The 13,763-nt window shown below is 44.3% G+C and overlaps 1 protein-coding gene across 14 annotated transcripts in view; it reads left to right on the top strand.

Annotated features, from left to right (window-relative positions):
* GGACT (gamma-glutamylamine cyclotransferase) overlaps positions 1-13,763 on the top strand; it is a 54,534-nt gene that overhangs the window by 10,369 nt on the left and 30,402 nt on the right. The window contains exon 1 of one of the 14 annotated variants that reach the window (XM_039502679.1): positions 5,574-5,652. The exons of the other annotated variants lie outside the window; for them this stretch is intronic. The gene's annotated coding sequence lies outside the window, so the exon portion shown is untranslated. Of the gene's footprint in view, positions 1-5,573; positions 5,653-13,763 lie in introns of those variants that run through there. 14 annotated transcript variants of the gene reach the window in all.

Below are 13,763 nucleotides of genomic sequence, written 5' to 3'. Positions count from 1 at the left end.
AGCCCGCGTCATACTCGTAGCTCCAGCCTGGCTGAGGCAGCACTGGTATACCCTGCTGCTCGAGCTCTCCGTTCGGGATCCCATCCCCCTTCCGTTATGGCCGGACCTCATCACCCAGGACTTCGGCAGACTCCGCCATCCGAACCTGCAGTCCCTCCATCTTGCAGCTTGGTACCTGAGTGGTTGACCCACACAGAGAGGGACTGTTCGGCGGCAGTACAGCAAGTCCTGCTAGAGAGCAGAAAGCCTTCCACTCGCTCCACTTACCTTGCGAAATGGAAGCGATTCGCAGTCTGGTGTGATCAACGAGGACTCAATCCATTCGTAGTCCCTATCCCTACCATCCTGGACTACCTCTGGTACCTTAAGGAGCAAGGTCTTGCGGTCTCCTCCTTGAGAGTACACCTGGCAGCAGTGTCCGCCTTTCGTCCATCTATGGGAGGTCGGTCCATCTTCTCTAACCCGATGGTTTCCCGCTTCCTTAAGGGCCTGGGCCGGTTGTACCCGCCGGTGCGGCGTCCTGCCCCGACCTGGGATTTGAACCTCGTTCTGGCCAAGCTTATGGGACCACCCTTCGAGCCTCTAGCCACGTGCTCTCTGCTCTACCTCTCCTGGAAGACGGCCTTCCTCGTCGCAATTACATCAGCGAGACGAGTCTCTGAGCTCCGTGCTCTAACGGTTGGACCACCATACACCGTCTTCCACGGAGACAAGGTGCAGCTTCGACCACACCCGGCCTTCCTCCCCAAGGTGGTGTCGGCCTTCCACCTCAACCAGGAGATCTTCCTCCCGGTCTTTTTCCCGAAGCCGCACGCCTCCCCTCGGGAACAACAGCTTCACACCCTGGACGTCCGCAGGGCCCTTGCCTTTTACATCGAGCGGACGAAGCCTTTCCGGCATTCGACCCAGCTGTTTGTGGCAGTCGCCGACCGCATGAAGGGTGAGCCGGTCTCCTCCCAGCGGATTTCCTCCTGGGTAACGGCATGTATTCGGACATGCTATGAGCTTGCTCGCGTGCCACCATGCCGCCTCACTGCTCACTCAACGAGAGCGCACGCCTCGTCAGCCGCTTTCCTGGCCCATGTTCCCATCCAGGACATCTGTAGAGCGGCCACCTGGTCTTCTGTCCACACCTTCGCCTCCCATTACGCGTTGGTGCAGCAATCAAGAGACGATGCAGCCTTCGGCTCCGCAGTCTTACACTCTGCCACGTCTCACTCCGACCCCACTGCCTAGGTAAGGCTTGGGAATCACCTGACTGGAATGCATAGGAGCAATCACTCGAAGAAGAAAAGACGGTTACTCACCGTAGTAACTGTTGTTCTTCGAGATGTGTTGCTCCTATCCATTCCAGACCCGCCCTCCTTCCCCACTGTCGGAGTAGCCGGCAAGAAGGAACTGAGGAGCGGACGGGCCGGCTGGGGTATATAACAGGCGCCATAGCGGCGCCACTCCAGGGGGCGCCCAGCTGGCCCGCCGGAGTTGCTAGGGTAAAAATGTTCCGGAGAGCCGTGCACGCGCGGCGCGCACACCTGACTGGAATGGATAGGAGCAACACATCTCCAAGAACAACAGTTACTACGGTGAGTAACCGTCTTTTCTGTGCTTTGTTGAGTTGCCCGGAGCCTCCCATCAGAAATGCAAAAGTATGTTCACAGACTCTAATTCCTGTTACGCAGAGCCATTTGTGTTGTACTCTGGAAGATATGTCCTGCTCAGTGTATCTGGCACCAGTAGTGACTTTTCTGGGCAGTGTCGTATTCTCTTCTTATAGAGCTGGAGTTTCAGCAACACGTGGTTTAGTCATATGGATGCACTCACCAGTGGCTTCTTCACAATGCATTCTAATGGTTTGGGACTAGACTGTATGCCCACCTAGAGCCCAGAGGTCAACTGATGGAATTATTAAGACAGCAGCTTCTCTTCTATATGAATATATTTCCTTTCTGTGTCTATCAGGGCTGTACTAGCAAATGCTATGGGCTGCTGGCTTTGCAGAACTAATGGGCTGCTCCTCTTTCTCCTTGTGAACTATCACACTGTAGTTCTAGCTGTTCCTCAAGGTTGTAGTACTTTAGAACTGGTGCTTCACTTATGATTTTCTTTAAATTTTTCAAACACATGTTTTGGGGTCTCTGACCATTCCCATGCTGAATCATTGTGTTTTAATTATCTGAAGGGTCACAGGCTTCTGATAGATGTGCACAGAACCTGGAGATATTTCCTTTATGGTTCTCAATTTTTCAGGCAGATAGCTAATATTATGCCAACTCTTTTTTTTTTTTTTAAGACTCCAGAGTTGGTTTTAGGCTTACTGGCATGTAATTGCCAACTTCGGTATCAGGTAGGTTAGTTGAAACTAGTAAAGAACAGATTTATCAGACACATAGGTGAAAATGATATGTTGGGGAAGAGTCAACACAGCTTTTGTAAAGGGAAATTATGTCTCACCAGTCAATTAGAATTCTTTGATGTCAACAAGCATGTGAACAAGGGTGATACAGTGTATATGGACTTTCAGAAAGCCTTTGACAAGGTCCCTCACTAAAGGCTCTTAAGCAAAGTAGTCAGTCATGGTTATAAGAGGGAAGGTCCTCTTATGGATCAGTAATTAGTTAAAAGATAGGAGACAAAGGGTAAGAATAAATGGTCAGTTTTCACAATGGAGAGAGCTAAATATCAGGGTCCCCCAAGGATCTATACTGGGACTGGTGCTTTTCAAGATACCCATAAATGATCTGGAAAAAGGGGTACACGGTGAGGTGGCAAAGTTTGTAGACCATACATAGTTACTCAAGATAGTTAAGTCCAAAGCTGACTGCAAAAGGTTAGAAAGGGATCTCACAAAATTGGGTGACTGAGCAAGAAAATGGCAGATAAAATTCAGTGTTAATAAATGCAAAGTAATGCACACTGGAAAACTTTCTGACTGTATGTAAAAGATGGGGTCTAAATTAGCTGTTACCACTCAAGTAAAAGATCTTGGAGTCATCTTGGATAGTTCTTTAAACTTCTGCTCAATATGCAGTGGCAGTCAAAAAAGCTAACAATGTTAGGAACCTTTGGGAAAGGGACAGGTAAGACATAATACCACCATATAAATGCTTGGTACACAAAAGTACAGAGAAGGGAAACAAAAATGATTAGGGTGTGTAACAGCTTCCATATGAGGAAATATGAAAAAAATTGGGACGGTTCAGGTTAGAAAAGAGGCAACTAAGGGAGGGTATGATAGAGGTCTATAAAATCATTAATCATGTGGAAAAAGTGGATAATGAAGTGTTATTTACCCCTTCACATAACACACGGGTTACCCAATTTAAATTAAAACAGTAGTACCTTCAGAGTTATGAACACCTTGGGAATGGAGGTTGTTTGCAACTCTGAACAAAATGTTATGGTGGTTCTTTCAGAAGCTTACAACTGAACAGTGACTTAATATAGCTTTGAAACTTGACAATGCAGAAGAAAAATGCTGCTTTCCCTTTATTATTTTTAGTAGTTTATGTTTAACACAGTACTAGATTTGCCTTTTTTTTTTTTTGGTTCTCTGCTACTACCTGATTGCATACTTCTGGTTTTAAATGAGGTGTGTGATTGACTGGTCAGTTCATAACTCTGGTGTTCGTGACACTGCGGTTCTACTGTAGACAGCAGGTTTAAAACAAACATAAAGAAGCACTACTCCAGAAAATGCACGGTCAACCTGTGGAACTCATTGCCAGGGAATGTTGTGAAGGCCAAAAGTATAGCTGGATTAAAAAAAATAATTAGATAAGTTCATGAGGGATAAGTCTGTCAATGGCTATTAGCCAGCGTGGGGTCAGGATGCAAACCCATGCTCTTGGTGGCCCTAAACCTCCAACTGCTAAAAGCTGGGACTGGACGAATCTCTCAACCAACTGCCCTGTTCTGTTTATTCCCTTTGAAGCATCTGGCATCAGCCACAGTCAGAAAACAGAATACTGGGCTAGATGGCTTATCAGTCTGATGCAGTATGGCCATACTTATGTTCTTATGTAGCCAATCAGGCAGTCTACTACAGGCCAGCTGTGCTCATTAGGTTGCCCAGACACTGGTTCTGCTGCAGGCCCTGATTCTTGAGGTTCTGGAATCTCTCAGAAGTCTACAGTGGTTTATTGTAGAGCACCTCAGTTCTTCTCAGATTCAGTTTGCCTGCATTCAGCCTAATCTGCTCCCAGCAGTTGTTCAGGTGTTGTTGCAACTTGGTATTATGGTCATGGATTTCCTCTTTCTTGATCTCTCCTTCTGCACAATAAGAAGGTGTTGTTGCAACTTGGTATTATGGTCATGGATTTCCTCTTCCTTGATCTCTCCTTCTGCACAATAAGAATGTAATCAGCTACAATCTTGATGCCTAGGTTTCCCTCTAATGCTTGGTTCAGTTTGCACTGGAACACCTCTGGGACCTGGCTGATGCCCACAAGCAATAGTACTTGCCAAAAGGTGTGATAAGGGTTGTTAGGTGGCTGGAGGTCTCATCTGCCTCAATATTCAGAACCCGTTCTTGTCATCAACAGTGAATACTTTCACTCCTAGATAAATAGAATACTGTATGTGACATAGAGGTCCAGTTGTGATTCTCTTCTACTCTGTTCAACTTTTATCAGACCTGCTGTACTCACTGCACCTCACACACTGTTGTCATAATATATTACATGTCACCTTTTACATAAATATCTTTTGGAATCTAATAACAACCAGTCATTAATGTCACTGTGACGTGTTTGTAACAACTCTGTAGATGAAATTATGGATATGCTGATATTGTATCCTGGAGACTGCAAACACCCAAAGGTGATGAAAACAGGTTTCTTCTGTATAAAGGGGAAAGAAGATATGGTGGCAGGCTCTGACCTGTTCTCTTTGGGTCATCCAGTAGCTAGCCCTCCTGCAGTTTTGTAAGAGGGAAGATGTCATCCTACCAGCATCCAAATGCCAGAGGGCAAGGGGCTCACTGGTAGTAATGAGTTTCAGATGGCTTGACCATTTCCATGTACCTCAACTCACTGTAGTTATAATCTGTATCTAAAAGGTGTCATTAGTTTTCCAATGACATATTACATAATTCACTGATCATTAATATTCTTGTATGATGAATGTATGCAGTGTGTGTTAAGAGTTATGGATTATGACTGAAGTGTATTTTAAACCAGGCATGTCAGGCAGATTTGATAAACAGGTCTGCCCCAGACAAAGGACTGTGTTTGCTTCTCTGATCAGCTCTGTCATCAGGCAGAGATAATGAAAGTCCATGTACATAATAGGTGAACAAAGCTCTCAGACTAACACATGAGGTAGGAAACAGCTTGGCATCTACTCCCCAGCAGGGAAGAGAAATTTTATTTGGGCTATAAACACAGGGGGTCTGAACCTCAAGTGATAAGCAATTGAATCAACTGATTGGATATAATATTACTGTATTATAAAAGTATGAGTGAGGTGTTTTATGAAAGTCTATAACAACACTGGTGACTAATATAATTGTGAATTGTATGTATTAACAGTACATAAGGATTTATGGCTACTCATTAATATTATACGTTAGAGTCTGTGACCAAACAAGACGAAAAGCAGGTCTCTCCCAGACAGGAGTGATCATCCCACCTGTCTCCAATGAAATTAAGCAAGGTATGATAAAAAACAGTGGAAGCCTCATTTACATTCAGATCTTCAGGGGGATGGGAAAACCTCAGGAAGGGAAGAACAGCATGAAGTCATCCTGCCTCTTGAAACAAGGTCATTGACCTTCAGAGTATATAAGCATGGATAGAATCCATTTTGGCATCCATCACTAGATAGACACAAGGGGCCAAGCTTTTGCAAGCTTAGAGAGATGAGTCCTTCAACCGAGGTGCAAAGTGGTGGTGGGGGAAGGTGTTGAAGTCTCTGAGAACTGAGTATAGCTGAGACACCTGCCTAGGCAAAGATTTTTCACCTCGGAAGATGAAGGAAGCCAGCATCTTGTACTTCTGTGGAAGGTCCTGACTGAGGGAAGGTCAACCACGGCATTTCAGGTACCAAGGGTTACAGGGAAGGTGGTGACACAACCCCTCACTGGTCCAAATTGCACCCAGAAGTGTGAGAGTATGTTCTCAATTGCTAGTAATGGATAGTGACTTTTTTCAGTGCGCTGTTCAGTGGTGTTGGAATTTTACCTGAAGGTCTTCTCACCGCTATGAGGCTGCTGAGCCACTTTGCTCTCATTTCAACGGCTGTAATGATGCCTCTTCTTGGCAGGCTGGCCAGTCACTTCTTCAGTGGGTCCATGGAACTTTGCATTTTGATAATCTCCTGGGCTACATAGGGAGGTCTATTTCTGACTTCAGCATGAACTTTAGGTGTTCATCTCCTTGAAATATGTCCTTATATTCTGTTATAATGTTGGGCAGGAGCCACCATGACCACCTCTTTTTCTTATATTGAGGCTATTCTGGTGGTGTACTGTGATCAAATTCATGGCTTGCTCTGCCCTTTATCCAGCAGTGGATGGTATTTCTGTGTCAACTGCTATAAAGCCCAAATGATGATTCTTGTTTCATGCAGATATGGCCGTAGAATGGCTGCAGTACGTGTATGATGAGAATATTTGAATCTGCTAGAGTCAAACTGCAGATATCCTCCTCTTCACTGGAACTCATCCTCAGTGACTGCGTGCACTGCTGGTTTTTAGTTCCTATGGAAGCTGTGGCTTTGGGACATAAAGTGGTTTTGTTTTTTGTCCTGTTAAACTGAACGACCCCCAGTTTGAGAACCACTGACCTAGATAATCACAAATAACCTACACCTGCTTGATGCAGAGGAAGATGAAAAACTGCCAGAGTCCCTGCCAACCTGACCTGGGGGCGGAAATTCCTTCCCGACCCCATGTATGGCAATGATTATTAGCATATGAGCTAGCACCTGAGAGAGAGAACGTTTGGTGTACCTCAGAACCCTGGCCTACCGTTCCCAATGTCCCATCACTAGCTGTAGCCATCCCTGATGCTTCAGAGGAAGGTGATTTAAAAAATAAAAGTAAAACTGGAATTCACTGGGGGGAAAATATCTCTTCCTGACTTCTGCCAATGGCCAGCTGAAATCCTGAAGCATGAGCTTTAGAAACATAAGATATAAACAGCAAGTAAACCACAGGGCTGTTTGGCTTGCTTGTGATGGATGGGGGCAGGGCTCATCATATAATTGTACTCATAAAGTTGTCCATCTGTTTCTTAAAATTTGGAGGGTGTTCCAGAGCCTCACCTCTCAGATGGTTAGAAACCTTCTTCTGATTTCCAGTCTGAATTTGTTCATGGCCACTTTACAACCATTTGATCTTGTGCCAACATTGTCCTTTAACTTAAATAGCTCATTCTCTAGGGTTAGATCTTTTTCTCTCAACAATCTCTCTTGTAAACTGCAATCTAGTGTTCCACAAATGATTCTGTCTTTAATTAGGAATCTTTAATGTCTCCAAAGTTACAGGTGGATGCCAGAGTTCTCAACTCTGTAATGTAAGTATCTATTCCCTCTTCTGGTTCTTGGTTTTGGGTTAAAAAAACCCCAACAGATTCTCCATACAATCTCAATCTGTGTGGGGTCACAGTACTAGGGTTGCCAACCCTCCAGGATTAGCCTGGAGTCTCCAGGAATTAAAGATTAATCTTTAATTGAAGATTATGTCATGTGATTAGATCTCCAGGAATGCGTCCAATGAAAATTGGCAGCACTACACACTACTCAAATACTTTATCAATTTGTTCCAGTGTTTCAAGCATTATTCCTGGCTAAAGTGTGTTTCTCACTTCTTGAATTATTTTCCCCAGTGAGATATTTAAAAAGCTTTATCTTTATATTTCCAACTTTATCCCCCAAGGGCGGCTCTGTATGCAAACTCAGTTCTTGGTTAAGCTGCTTCATGCTTGTGCAAGACTTCTTTTGTGTGGAAATCCAGCATTCCCAGTGATCTGAGTCCCTTCATGCTGCCTGTTTGTTTTGTTTCTAGATGCTGATTTGTTTGCCTGCTAATTACACTCTCTTCCTTGTGGAGGGCTTTGCTAGAGTGACTGCTTCCATCATGTTTCATATACCACATGCTGGGTAATAACACAAGGACTCCATGTTTCTAAAATTAAACTGGCTCTTTATTAAGAGAACTACTTACAGAGATGTTGCAACTGCAGCTGACGTTCCAGCCACATGTACACTGAGTGGCTTCCTGATGCCTTCTCCAAACTCTTCTCTCCTGCAACCTGTGCTCCTCCCTCCAAGTTCAATGCAGGCTGCTACAATGGAGATTAGTGAAGATTCTCGTAATAAAAACTAGGCTATTGCTCTTGCATTCAGTTTTATGTTCAGTGTTACTTTTGAAGCAGGAGCTTTCTGAGATTCAAGGAAGCTTTATGACTTAGAGAGCAGGGGCCTCAGGGCTGAGTTGTTAGTAAGAAGCTTTGCTTACTGAATTGGGTGTTGAATGTCCTTTCTGCTTGGAAATGGCAGAAAAGGACTTCAGAACCCCTGCTGTAAAACCTAAATACAGAGTCTTGTTTGAATTGCAGTATTTCCTGGCTTGAAGCTGTGTAAAACAGCCATCAAAGTGAAAAGAAAACCATACAGTTTCATGAGCAACCTAAAATCACTGTTAATTGGCATGGGAAGCTTCACCCCTTGAGGTACAGCAAATATCATCTGAGCTTAGAACTAAATATTTCAGAATAATGTGTAGAGTTGCTCCAGTTCAGCTCTGCTCAAGCATCCTCTTAAGCTTCCTGTTTAAGTACTATATATCTATACTCCAACATTTTTCCAAGACGAAGTACTTTATCACACTGGATTTAGGAATATAACCAGAGTTGACAAAACTCTGTGCTGCCTTGCCAGTGTTTCTCAGTTTGGATATGGAATAAACACCTCTGGAATTGAAAGACTAGCTCAGTTTCTGGCACCCCTTCTGAAGGAACCAGAGACCAGTTTATGTCACATGCAGGCCACCTAACTGCAAACTGATGGTAATGACTTTCAGTTACTCTGACCTGGGCTCTCTTATCCGCTCTTGAATGTCCAATTTCCTTCTGGAATTTATAGATCCCATAGGCCAGAAGGGACCATTGTGATCATCTAGTCTGACCTCCTGTAAAACACAGGCCACAGAACTTGTCTGAAATAATTACTAGAGACTATCATTTAGAAAAACATCCAATCTTAATTTAAAAACTGTCAATGATGGAGACTCCATTATGACCCTGGGTAAATTCTTTCAGTGGTTAATTACTCTCACCGTTTTAAAAAAAATGATGCTTTATTTCCAGTCTGAACATAGCTAGCTTCAACTTCCAGCCATTGGATTGTGTTGTACCTTTCTCTGCTAGACTGAAGAGACTGTTATTAAATCTTTGTTCCCCATGTGGATACTATAGACTGTAATCAAGTCACACCTTACTCTTCTCTTCGTTAAGCTAAATAGATAGACTCCAAGAGCTCAATCAGTGTAAGGCATGTTTTCTAAGCCTCTAATCATTCTTGTGACTCTCTTCTTTGAACTCTCCTCAATGTAGTAACATCCTTCTGGTGCCCACAATTCAAGAGCTGGATGCAGTATTCCAGCAACAGTCCCACCAGTGCCAAATACAAATGAAAATAACCTGTCTACTCCTAATCAAGATCCCCTTATTTATGCAACCCAGGATAAGATTAGCTCTCTTGGACAGTGTGTCACAGTAGAAGCTCATGTTGAGCTGATTATCCACCATTACCCCCCAAATCTTTTTTTCAGAGTCATTGCTTCCTAGGATGGAGTACTCTATCTTGTAAGTGTGCGCATTTATAGAAAAGTAATTCAAATTCTTTAAATGTGTAACTATTGCAAATTATTAAAATAGATAGACTAAAATTTTCAGATTTGGGTGCCTACTAAATTTGTATTAGCCACCTAAATAAGTGGTCTGATTTTTTTTTTTCAGAGGTGATGGGCATCCACAAATCCAATTAGCACTCGTCCCTCTGCAAATCAAACCACTTATGTGGTGACATAAATATTAATTTTAAGAGCCTAACTTTAGGCACCCTAGTCTGAAAACTTGGGAGCATATCTGGCTTCAGTGTATATCTTACTGTGCAGGGAAGGCTAGGGTAGGGACCTATGGCACCCTTCCTCATTCAATATGCACTGTACAGTGTATTGAGAATGAGGCATGCACATCCTAGTTATGTTTGCCATGCAGCTAAGTTAGCTGCTCCTGTGTACATATCTCAACCTTCAGTATCTTCCTTCTGAATGTTGGTATTTCTTTCTGAATATTGGAGTTTTTCTTAAAAATATTGATTCTCAGGTTTCCTCCATGGGTCCCTATTAACACACAGATTGTGGTGATGTAACAAAGGATTACTAGGACAAATACCCTAGCACAGCTACTTTAACAGCTGCAAGAAAATTAATAATTCCAACAGTTTCTAATTCAGCCCTTGGACCAGAGGCAGTCCATTAAAAGGGTATAAGGTCTCCTCATTGCAACACCTCCACACTGTGATCCTGCTGCAGCTAGTGCTGGCCCTCTTCCTATCTGGCCTTTCCTCTGCGGTCAGCTCCCATGCTGTTGCCACTGGCCTACGGCTCCTGCTTTCACACAGCCACTAGCTCATTCTGCAATTGAACCCTTCTTACCTCAAATGTTGTTTCCTTTTCTTTTACTCCATGGGTTATGGAGCCCTCTACTGGCAATATTGGACTGAGTAACAGTGCTTTCTAGTGGTTAGGTCCTTCCACCCCCAGCTGAGCTGGAGTGAATAGAAGTTACCTAGTAATGAGGCAGAAGATTCTTTTATAACTTTCCATTTGAAGAATGGAAAATACTATAAACTCTTCACTCTGTTCAGTGGAAGAAGATGGAGGTGATAACAAGAATAACAAAGCCTATGAACAGAGGCAGATTAAGATATATTGGGGCCCTGGGCACAAAGAACATCTGTCCCCCCCCCAATCCTTCCACCATGGGGCTCTGCCCCCTGCTCCTTCCCTTTCCCCCAAGGCTCTGCTTTCTGGCCTGGCCAGAAGCCAGGCCATGGTAAGAGCTGTCCAGGGAGCCCTGGACCCGCCAGCTGCCCTGGGCAGCAGGCCCTGAAGGGGCAGGGACAAGGGCTTGGGGCTGTTCTCGGGCACTCTGGCCCCCTGCCCAAGGCAGGTGCAGGGTCCAGGGCTTCCCACAGCTGCCCGGGCTCCCTGGGAAGCTCTTACCACAGCCTAAGGCAGTGGTCCCCAAACTGTGGGTCACCCCCCCGCCAGGCCATGGCAGGGCCCACCTCCAGCTCTGATCTGGCCCTGGCCCCAGCCCCAGCTGGAGACTCTGCTCCTGCCTGCACCCACACTCATAGCCCCCATCTGTGGGCCCTGGCCCTGCTCCTGCCCCGGCTCCCAGGGTGTGGGAGAGCGTGGACCGGGTAAGAGGGGATGGGCATGACTCAAAAAGTTTGGGGACCCTGGCCTCGGATGACCATACATCCCCTTTTGGCCCCAGATGTCCTGACATTTTTGTCAAAACTGGGCATTTGTCCCATTTGCTCTTGCCAGCTGATAACCAGTTGGCAAGAGCAAATGGGATAAATGTCTAGTTTTGCACAAAAGGAGCCTGGGGGCGTGGCTAGAGTTCCAGCCACTCCTGCGGGGGCCCCCAATTGGCCGGGGCCCCATTGGCACATATGGTAATCTGCCACTGCCTATGAATGATTGATGACCGAAACTTGGTTGGACTGCAGCCCATCAGTGAGCTCAGGTATATGCTGACAATAGGGCTTGAGCTCAGGGAGCTAATCTTTGTAGCTGGGTGTATGGTTGGAAAAATCAGAGAGAGCTGAGGCAAGGGAGAGTTGTAATCCAGCAACAGTTGGGTGAGGGGGCTAAGGTTATCTAAGGAGGGATCAAGAAAAATTATTGCTCATGGAGAAGTGAAGGGGGACCAAGTGTTCTAGAAAATGATGATGAAGAAAGAAGGGAGTACTAGAATTGGTAGACCAAAATCAAATCTGAAGAGGAATTGACCACTACTACAGAAGGTCAGAAAGACTGAGGAAGGAAGAGCAATATGAGATGATGATGATGAAGAAGATATGATTCTTGGACTAGATCCTGAGAGATAAGTCTAGGAGGAAATGGAAATTAGAAGTTAGATGGAAGGGTCATTGACATGGTTTCACTCACCTGAGATTTTTTGTGATTAAATTGCAATACGAGAAGCCAAAAGTAATAGGTTGTATATGGAATGAGTACATAAAAGCCTAATCTTTGATAGTGCACAGTAGGTTCACTAAGATGGGACAGAGTACAGCAGATATGTGGGGTGTGTAAACATGAACTTTCACACTAATGCTTTTCAAAGTACTCTTGCCCATTTGTGCTCCACGCTGCTGCATCAGAGTGTTGCTTTATTTCTCCCGTGTTGTCTGAAGTGTGGGTATGTTTGGTAACTATTAACATTTTGGGGGAGGGAGAGAGAGTAGAATAGCTAAGTTAAATTTAGATTGTACCACATAAGGAAAATGTATAAATTAGCGTGAAACTATCTGAATGAGCAAGAAATGGTTCAACACCATTTATGGAAATATCACTCCAGGCTTAATTTTGTCCTATCTGAAGATTTTGTAGGGAATAAAACCCAGCAGGATATATATCATATACATACAAGAAGTTTTTCACACATCAAACTAGTAACCTGCTCCAAGGTTGCAATGCTTGCTGTGAGACTGCTTAAATATACCAACTGTGAGAACTTTTCATTATGTGAAGCCAGCCACTTGAAATTTTATGACACTCATTGATTGTACCCATGAAAAATACTAAAGCTATATTCTTCTGAATTTTGTGTATTAGGAAACAACGTTTTTGGGGAAAGGAATAGGAAGGGCTAAAATAGAAGAGGGTCTTGTCAATGGGTATCTCATAGCTCTGACTTGTTTTTGAATCATTCTTATGGAAAGAGAGGTGGAGGGTATGGAGGGGGGAGAGGAGGACTTTAAGCACAGAAGAAAATTAACATTTGTTTTTCCCCTAGATTGTAGAGTGTGATCAAAACCACACCTGTATTCACACCCTACATGCTATTGTAATAATCTTTGTATAAGATATGTGCCTTGTTAAGGTATCATTTGAAAACTTGTAATTCACTGGTCAATAATACCATGGAGAAATGTATGTAGCAATATTATATGTAAAAGATCCCCGGTATAATGTTCTTAGCACATGTTCAAAACCACACAGCCCTGCCCAGGCAGAAGTATCCTGAATGAAGAAATGTTTGTTTACTCATTTAAATTGAGGTAAACAGGGTCCTTAAGACAGCAGGGAGAAGAGATGGCAGGAGACAAAGCAAATTTACATTTCAGCAAACACAGGTGAGAATAAAGAACACGGAGCCTCCTGCACCACCAGACTCAGGGCTTGTCTACACTGCCACTTTACAGTGCTGCAACTTTCTCTCTCAGGGGTGTGAAAAAACACCCCCCTGAGCGCTGCAAGGTTCAGCGCTGTAAAGTGCCAGTATAGACAATGCACCAGCGCTGTGCTCCCAGTGCTGGGAGCTATTCCTCTTGTGGAGATGGATGTTTTATAGCGCTGGGAGAGCTCTCTCCCAGTGCTATGCCTCGACTGCACAGCCACATTAAAGCTCTGCCATGGCCAGCACTTTAATGTTGCTAGTGAAGACATGTCCTTAGTGTCACCCTTCTTTACTATTTGAATAAACTTTTGCTTTGAGGGATAACCCTCAGAAGTATCC

This window comes from Mauremys reevesii, linkage group 1 (genome assembly GCF_016161935.1).
Source record: "Mauremys reevesii isolate NIE-2019 linkage group 1, ASM1616193v1, whole genome shotgun sequence".
NCBI classification, from domain to species: Eukaryota; Metazoa; Chordata; order Testudines; family Geoemydidae; genus Mauremys; species Mauremys reevesii.
The sequence above is the reverse complement of the archived record's forward strand: the minus strand, read 5'-3'. Positions and strand labels throughout refer to the sequence as shown.